The sequence below is a fragment of the Protopterus annectens genome, chromosome 10.part0 (assembly GCF_019279795.1).
Source record: "Protopterus annectens isolate FY-2018-M chromosome 10.part0, PAN1.0, whole genome shotgun sequence".
Lineage (NCBI taxonomy): Eukaryota > Metazoa > Chordata > Ceratodontiformes > Protopteridae > Protopterus > Protopterus annectens.
In genome coordinates this window covers 1,022,872,671-1,022,880,594 of record NC_056744.1, presented here as the reverse complement: position 1 = coordinate 1,022,880,594, position 7,924 = coordinate 1,022,872,671, and the positions used below count along the sequence as shown (strand labels likewise).

The following is a 7,924-nucleotide window of genomic DNA, read 5'->3' as shown; positions in this document are numbered from 1 at the left end:
TTTTTACTGTGCCGAGGTGCCAGCTCGACGCCCAACCTTCAATGAAGGCACACCCCTTTTATGCATATCATTCGAATGTCGGTCGACCGCGGGGAGGACATGCAGGCTCCACACAAAAGGTGCTCCGGCCGAGAATCGAACGGGAGAATTATTTCTAATATTTTAATCAAAACCATCATTACTGAGATCAGGTGAATTATGTTTCAAGATTTTGAAATCACGGCGAACGTGTGAACTGTGCCCTAGTTATCCCAAAACAACATACCCACGGAGGGACATTTTTGCCTGTAAAGTTGTGCAACATCACTTTTTATGCAACATATCATGGCAATCATGTCTATGAATTATTTTTTTCAACCATTTTCCGTCCGAGTTCCATTCATTCAGCACTTTAGCATAGCTTACTAAATACATACCTCATGCATCATACACATATACATTTCTTGTTCTTTTTCTTTTAATGTATTCACACAAGTCACTGTATATCCCAAATTATCTCCGCACCCAAAAAGTCTTGAACCCACCTGGAATCGAGGACAGACTGTGATATAAGATGACAAAAGAGATAAATGTGTAAAGTGTGCCCTGAATATGAGACCCAGTCTTAACAGGACTTAGGTGTGCTTAATGAAAGCTTGTTAAGCAGACCTATGCACTGCTAAGACCGAGTCTTGCACTAAGGACTAACAGTTTACAGTGCCAGCCAGCAAATAATAGCAAACGCTGTTACAACTTCACACTGTCACACTTAAAAACAGAAAGTGTGGCAGAACATAGTGTCTAACAGCTTTTTAAGCCATTAGTTCTACACAAAGACACTTCATTTCTGTCTGCTGCATGTCAGCACTAATTGCTTTACTGACTTCCAAATACTATATAAACTGTTAAAATACTTCACATCTCTACACTTCTTTTTATTCTGAAACTGGTATTACAGTGAGCAGATAAATCTCCACACACTACAAAGAATTATGATTGGATCTTTGATTACAACCCTCTATTATATTTTCTCAATACAGATTCCAAGATTCACATGTTGAGCTTTACTGTCAAGGTGCATTTCTTAGCATTTTTCTCTTGAGCACATAATAACCTGGTTGTGATCAGAGACCCAGTCACAGTCCTTTGTACTGTACTTTGCTGCTCACCTTTACTTGCCTCACTGAGGACCTTATACTCCTAGCAAAACACATGGCTAGCAACACCTCTTCCTTTCCACATCCAGTAGTAAGCAACACAGTATAAAAAGTAATGAAACAGAATATTACTGTGGTTGGAATATTGCTGTGCTTTTATTATAATCCTAAAAGTACATCATTGTCTCTTACTTCAGATTTTGAAAGGAGTTTTTCTAAGTAAAGCAGTGAAACATACCTCTCTCTGTCCAGTAATATTTGTCCTCAGAGTGTGTTACTGTCTCTTGGTAGCACTTTTGTCCATGTTGCTTAAGGGACAGAATCCACTGTAATGGATATGAAAAAGGTATAGCAGTGTGATGGCAATTTCAGGGAGCCCCAATTCCACAAACAGTTCTGCTGAAAATCATTTTCAGCGAATTGACTTTACTCCCTTTTTCCATTGTTGTACAGCTATAGAATTTGTATGTATATATTGGGAGGCTGTGCAGACAGGGCAGTTCCTCCCACAAAAATGCTTACTTTTCCTTCAAAGAAAGTGTGTTTTTTTTGCATTAGAAGACATCTGTTGCTAGAATATATTATATTCCTTTGCTAGAACCATGGGAGTTCTAACTGTTAGGCTAGAGCAATGGCCTGAAACAAGTGTGGAAACACAACCTGATGAATGTTTATAGGTTCATAGGAGATTACTAGGCTAATGGCTCGAGAGCCCTTACAAGCCTAGCCAGTTTTACCTAGATTTTACCCAATTTTCTATCCCTAGGGGAAAGTTAACAAGGGTCAGCAAGCTGGGTTTTGACTATTTTTACAGACTGCCTCTGTTCATAAAGGACATGTATGCCACACCAGGAGTGAATTTGCAATTTCCAATCCATCGGTCCAGATTGCACTTGAAGATGTTCAGGAAAGGGTTCTGCTCCATGTCAATAGAAAGCCTATTTCGGAGGAAGGGCAATCTCTGGGACACATATCTGCTCTCCAGCATGATCTATTCATATCAAAGATCAGGTTTAGATCATTGGAGCGGGTAATCCTTGTGCAGTTAGTTTTGCAAATATACAACATTTCCATCATGACTGGGTCAGATACTGGCTTGTAGGTCAGACACGGATCACGCCTCAATAATCAGTAGGAAACTGAATACATTGATAGTGCTTTTAATTGGTCCACATATGACATGTTGGTTATACACTGTATTTTGTTTGGTGAAAAACTTTTGAGGACGATCCATCTGCTGCAGGTACCTGGTGAGGTACATGCCAAAGGTTACATTGTACTCAATTATTGGTATGATGAGGGATGAATACAGTGGTACAATGACATCCTTGGATCTGGATGCCATGCCCTTACTTATAAGCTGAGCCACATAGAAGGATTTCCGGGTCTATATTAGAACAACGAATGTTCAAAATTTCGAGTGTTCTAATATCAACCCGTTTTCAGCGAATGCTGAAAATATCGAAGAAACAGAAAATCAAATTTTTTCCTAGGGAAAGAATATGGTTGTCCATTTCTGTTGCTTTGGTATTTTCAGCGCTGTGGTGGAAAGTTACGGTTTGGGTTCAGGTAAGTGTGCGATTGTGTGGATGTGAGGGTTAGGGTGGGTTAGGTGAGTTAGGGTTAGGGCGTGAGTCAGGTAAGTGTGTGATTGTGTGGACATGAGGGTTTCCCCTGGGTAGGTGAGTTAGGGTTAGGGCGTGGGTGAGGTGTCTGGGCGATAGTGACAGACCTTAGGGTTAGGGTTTGGGTTAAAATAAGTGGATAGTTAGTGGTGTATGTATAGTTTAGTGTAGGGTTAGGTGTAAGAGTTTAGGTGTATGTGTGTGGATTGCTGTTTGTTTGGTGTGCTTGTGTTGTGTGTATGTGTTTTGGAACAGCAAATTTTTTCCCTAGGAAAAGATTCGCTGTTCTGAATGTTCGATGTTTTAAATTTTCGGTTCATAGGGTTCGATATTAGAACACTCGAAATTTTGAATGTTCGGTGTTCTAATATAGACCTGGATTTCCTTACCACTGTGAACATATGCTGGTCAAAGTTCAGATTACTATCTACCTGAGTACCCAGATCTTTCACCGCTAGGTCCACTCTTAGGGGGCTGCTATTAATGTTGTAATTTGCAGGGGTATTTGATTTTCCAAAGGGTATTATTATGCACTTCTTCACATTTAGTTTGAGGTCATGGCTCTGACAAACTCCAGAGGAAGGGCAGTCTCTGGGACACAAACCTGTCTCTTCAGCATAACTCTCTGGAGAATGAAGAATGCATTCATTTGGACATTATTCTTGAGTTTCTAAAATGCATAAGTGAATAGAGTGAGCAGGGTTTCTACTGAAGTTTAAGATTTCTCCATAGCTCACCAATTGTATAGTATGTTTAAGGTTTTCAGCACACTGGAGATGGGGTTGTTCATCCTCCAGTTATTGAGGATTGACTGTTTCAGAGTTACTTCATTCTAGTCACTGAAGAGGATGTACTTGAACTAAACTGATGGAGGTAAGGCATAACTCTACTTTTACTAGGTAGCTGGCCCCTTTAGTATTTTAATAAACTTTGGTAGAATAGCCTCTTAATAAATAGCACCCAGCTGCTGTACAATTAACAAATGTGCCACACATATTAAAGTACACTGTACTGTCATATACTGCATGTCCATTTGTTGCACAGAGTTACAATTAAAAACACACAGTGGTTATTTTAAAACCATACAACTAACATGGCATAATCAGAGCACAGCAAACAATGTAGAAGAGACAGGAGCAATCAATAATAAGCCTCCCAATATAACACCAACTATAAGGAGACTAGAGTTACAAATCAACAATACTCAGTGGTGTTGCTGTTAGACAGTAAATTGAAGTGTTAGAAACCAATGGGGATTTCATGCTGTGCACTAGCAACTAGTGATCATTAGGGTTTCACCACGTCTAACATTAGGCAAATTCAAGTATTACAAGAGGCCACCCTCTGTTAGATTGAATGAACAGTGTTTACTTATTTCAGTTTCTAGTATGTCATGAGAAAGATTAGGTCTACATAAATTAAATAAAGTTGTCTCCAGTGAAGAACAATTAATCTATCCCAGTCCAGCAGAACTCTACAGCAGGATAAGTGTAGAATATATTAAATCACAACATATATCAAAATGCACTGTTGTTGAACCTGATATATAATCTTATAATCAGAACCTTCCACACTATGTGATCTTAAATATACCAAATATATGATCTTACAACTTTGAGGAAGAGGAAATTGAAGTAATTTTTCTTTTTAAGTGCAATCTCAGTGTTCTTTTCTTTAAGGGTGTGGGCATTGTAGAACATTTTTCTCCTCTGCAAAATCACATTAGAATAATTTTGTGTATTCTGTTTAAACATTTTCTTTACTTGGCATTTTGATTTCCCACTGTATTTAAAATTATGTAGTTTTTAATAACTACAATATTTGAAAATTTTGGTAAGCTGACTTTTAGTGAAGTCAGTTCACTCTCTTCAAGCAACCACAAAAGCTCATCTACTTATAGCATAATAGCCATATATCCGTCTATGCATAAATTCACACAACTACAAGGTCAATACTACAGCAACATTTAAAACAGAATATGAATAGTTTCTAAATGTTACATATTTCTAGTAACATTGCTCATTAATTAGCACACCATTTGTTTGTATTATCAAATATTTAATTGTATTAATTATTATTATTATTTTACATTTGTTTACTGGGAAAGTCCGACTGGACCCATGTCCTTTTTCAGTGGAGGCCCAGGGAGTTAAGCTCCAGTAAATAGTATAATCATGTAGATATGATAAATAAAATAACAATAATTCAATGTTGTTGTTGTTGGTCTTTCGGCTTTTCCCAGATAGGGGTCACCATAATGGAACTCCGGTCCACTAATGATTGGCAGTAGATTTTCATGAACGCTGAGGTGCCAGCTTGACGTCCAACCTTCAACAAAGGCAAGCCCATTTACGCATGTCTTTCGAACGCCCATCCAACCGCGGAGAGGACATGCAAACTCCACACAGAAGGCACTCCCTGCACTCCAGCCGAGAATCGAATGGGAGAACCTCTTGCTGTGAGGCAACAATGCTACTGCTGCACCACTGTGGTGAATAAAATAACAATAATTCAATAAGCATACCAATTCAAAAAAGGATAAGACATAGAAAATAACATCTAATGGAAGCAAAAAAAACAAAAGAACAATAGTAGCATTTGGACAAGTTGAAAGCAAGTTACAAAATAGCAACAACTATGATAGATGTAGTTAGATATAAAGATCTCAGAATTATCCAGGATGATAGCAAGAACAAAGCTAGTTTTCTGTAAAGTAAGAATTTAGGAGCTTTATAAATTGTGCTAAAAAGCAGATAGAGGAAATATTGGATAGACGTTTATTCCACAGTTTAGGAATAACATTGGAGAAGAAAGAATCACCAGCTGAGTTGTTAGCTTTGGTGTTTTTTAACAAAACTTTGTTATTAGAGTGTAGGGGTCTAATAGTGGTATATGGTTGTATTATATTGTTGAGAGCAGGGATTTTATCTGGCTGGTGTAGGATCTTGTGGGTAAAGATAAGTTGTTTTTAATGAAGTAGTTGAGGAAGTTCAAGCCAGTTAAGTTGTTATAGTACAGTGCAATGATGTGACCTATGTGAGGAATCAGTAGCAAATTTGACAATTTTATTGTAGCAGGATTCAAGTTTTGTAAGGTCAGTTTTACGAAGGCTGATTAGTACTGGGGAGGCATATAAGAGGTTGACAGGAGGTGTGTACAGGCAATAGTAGCTTTTGTGGATCTAGTTAGGAACTGCCTGTTTCTGTATAGAAGACTTATTTTCTTGTGAACTTTTTTAATAGTTTGTGCAATATGGATGTCAAATTTCAGATTATTGTCAATTTCGATACCTAACAATTTTGTATGTGTTACTGGTGCAATAATGGTTTTATTTTTGTACTGTAAGTTGAAAGTTAAGTGAGAAGACAGTGATCTTGAGGGGTAAAAAATAATTTGTTTTGTTTTATTGGGGTTTAGAATGAGTTGTGAGTTCAGTCATGTTTCTACAGATAGGAATGAATCTTGAGTTGTAGCGTGGAGGTCTTTTAGGGAGGAGGCTGGACATCCATCCATCCATCCATCCATCCATCCATCCATCCATCCATCCATCCTCAACCCCTTTTTCCCATTTTGCACATGAAATCGGGGTCTCACTTTAACAGTGACAATCTGGCTAGCCCTGCCGCGGTATAAGGGTGGAATCATCTGTATATTGTATAACAGAGGCATGAGGAGTGGAGGTGTGAAGTTGATTGGTAAAGAGGGAGAAGAGTAAATGTCCAAGGATAAAGCCTTGAGGGATCCCTAAGGTAACTGATAGGAGAGAAGAAAGTTGGTGTTGCAAAAGAACAGTCTGCTGATGTCCAGACAGATACCTTTGAAACCTGATGATAGAGCAGTGAGAAAGATTTAGAGAGGACATTTAGATTAATGACAGAGAAATTACTAGGAGGATCTAAGTTTAAGCAATGGGTACTAATTGCCCCAGTTGATACAATATCCTTTGTTATCCCTACAAGATTAAATTATAACTGATAAGGGTAAGTTATCAAATGTTCTGTTTTCCCATACTTTGGGTATTAAGCCTACCTTCAAAATAAAATCAGTGTTTTCTGTGGAACTCATGAGTGAATTTATACAGTTACATTTTAAATTTCAAGATCTGAAACTAAAGTGACCTAGTGGCAGGCAAACACAACTCAGTCATGGATCTTGTTTTGCAAAGTCCAGATTAACTGACCATCTCACAAGGAATCTGTCTCTATGTAGCAATGCTTTCAGGTTAATTATCCACATGTAATGCCTTCTTATATGTGGAGTGGCACGAAGATACTGTGTTTGCATGTTCATTGTACAAGGAAACCTGTACACTGGCCGCACTAATGCTTCCACACATAAATAGAGCTTATGTTTCTTAATTAACCCCACTGGGGGTGGGGCAGAATACTTGATGCATATTAGCTCAGTCTCGGATCTTGCAGTCTTCTCATATCATGTATCCATACCTTCTGGCTGATCCAAATTCCTCACACAGGGTCAGTGCCAAAGCTCTTAAAATAGTACGTTTTAGGGAATCAAAAAAGAAATACAGCTTCTGAGGTTAAATATATATTGAGCTCTAAGGTTCTAATTTATACCACATAGAGTGAGAGGCTGAATACATCCTGTGTATTATTATTACATATGGGAAATAACAAAAATTTGATAAACTAGGTCACAAAATAATTACTCACTCTTAATATAGACATTATGTTGATCTACAAACAGAGCTGCTTTAGGGAAAATGATGACACATTTTAAACCCCATGGTAGTAGAGGTGGTGTGTGTTATTGTAAGTATGGTCATTGTGCACGTATTACTTTAACAAAGTGTTTTTAAGTTAATTAATTGTTTGACATCATTAATTTGTAACAAGGGTATTTAAGGGTTGGGTTGTTTTTGTATTACTGTTCTGAAGAAGTCCCTACCAAGGGAAGAAAGAGCTTAACCAGAAATAAATTCAATCTTCTTGACTTGTGGCTGGTGTCCGAGTTCTGGTTCTGCTGGTTTTGAGTTTATACTGATATTTGTTTGAAAATGATGACTTACTGAGTTTTTCCTAGAGTTTACTGTTGTTCTTTGATTTCATATTTACATTTTGAAGAGCTGAGATGGTTAAATTTTACAGCAGATATGTTTAATTGAAGTGAAGGTCAGAAGTTAAAAAGATTGCTGCAGGAAGG

The 7,924-nt window shown here is 37.7% G+C and overlaps 1 protein-coding gene across 2 annotated transcripts in view; it reads right to left on the bottom strand.

Annotated features, from left to right (window-relative positions):
• LOC122813461 (E3 ubiquitin-protein ligase HECTD3-like) overlaps positions 1 to 7,924 on the bottom strand; it is an 833,769-nt gene that overhangs the window by 39,310 nt on the left and 786,535 nt on the right. The window lies entirely within an intron of this gene.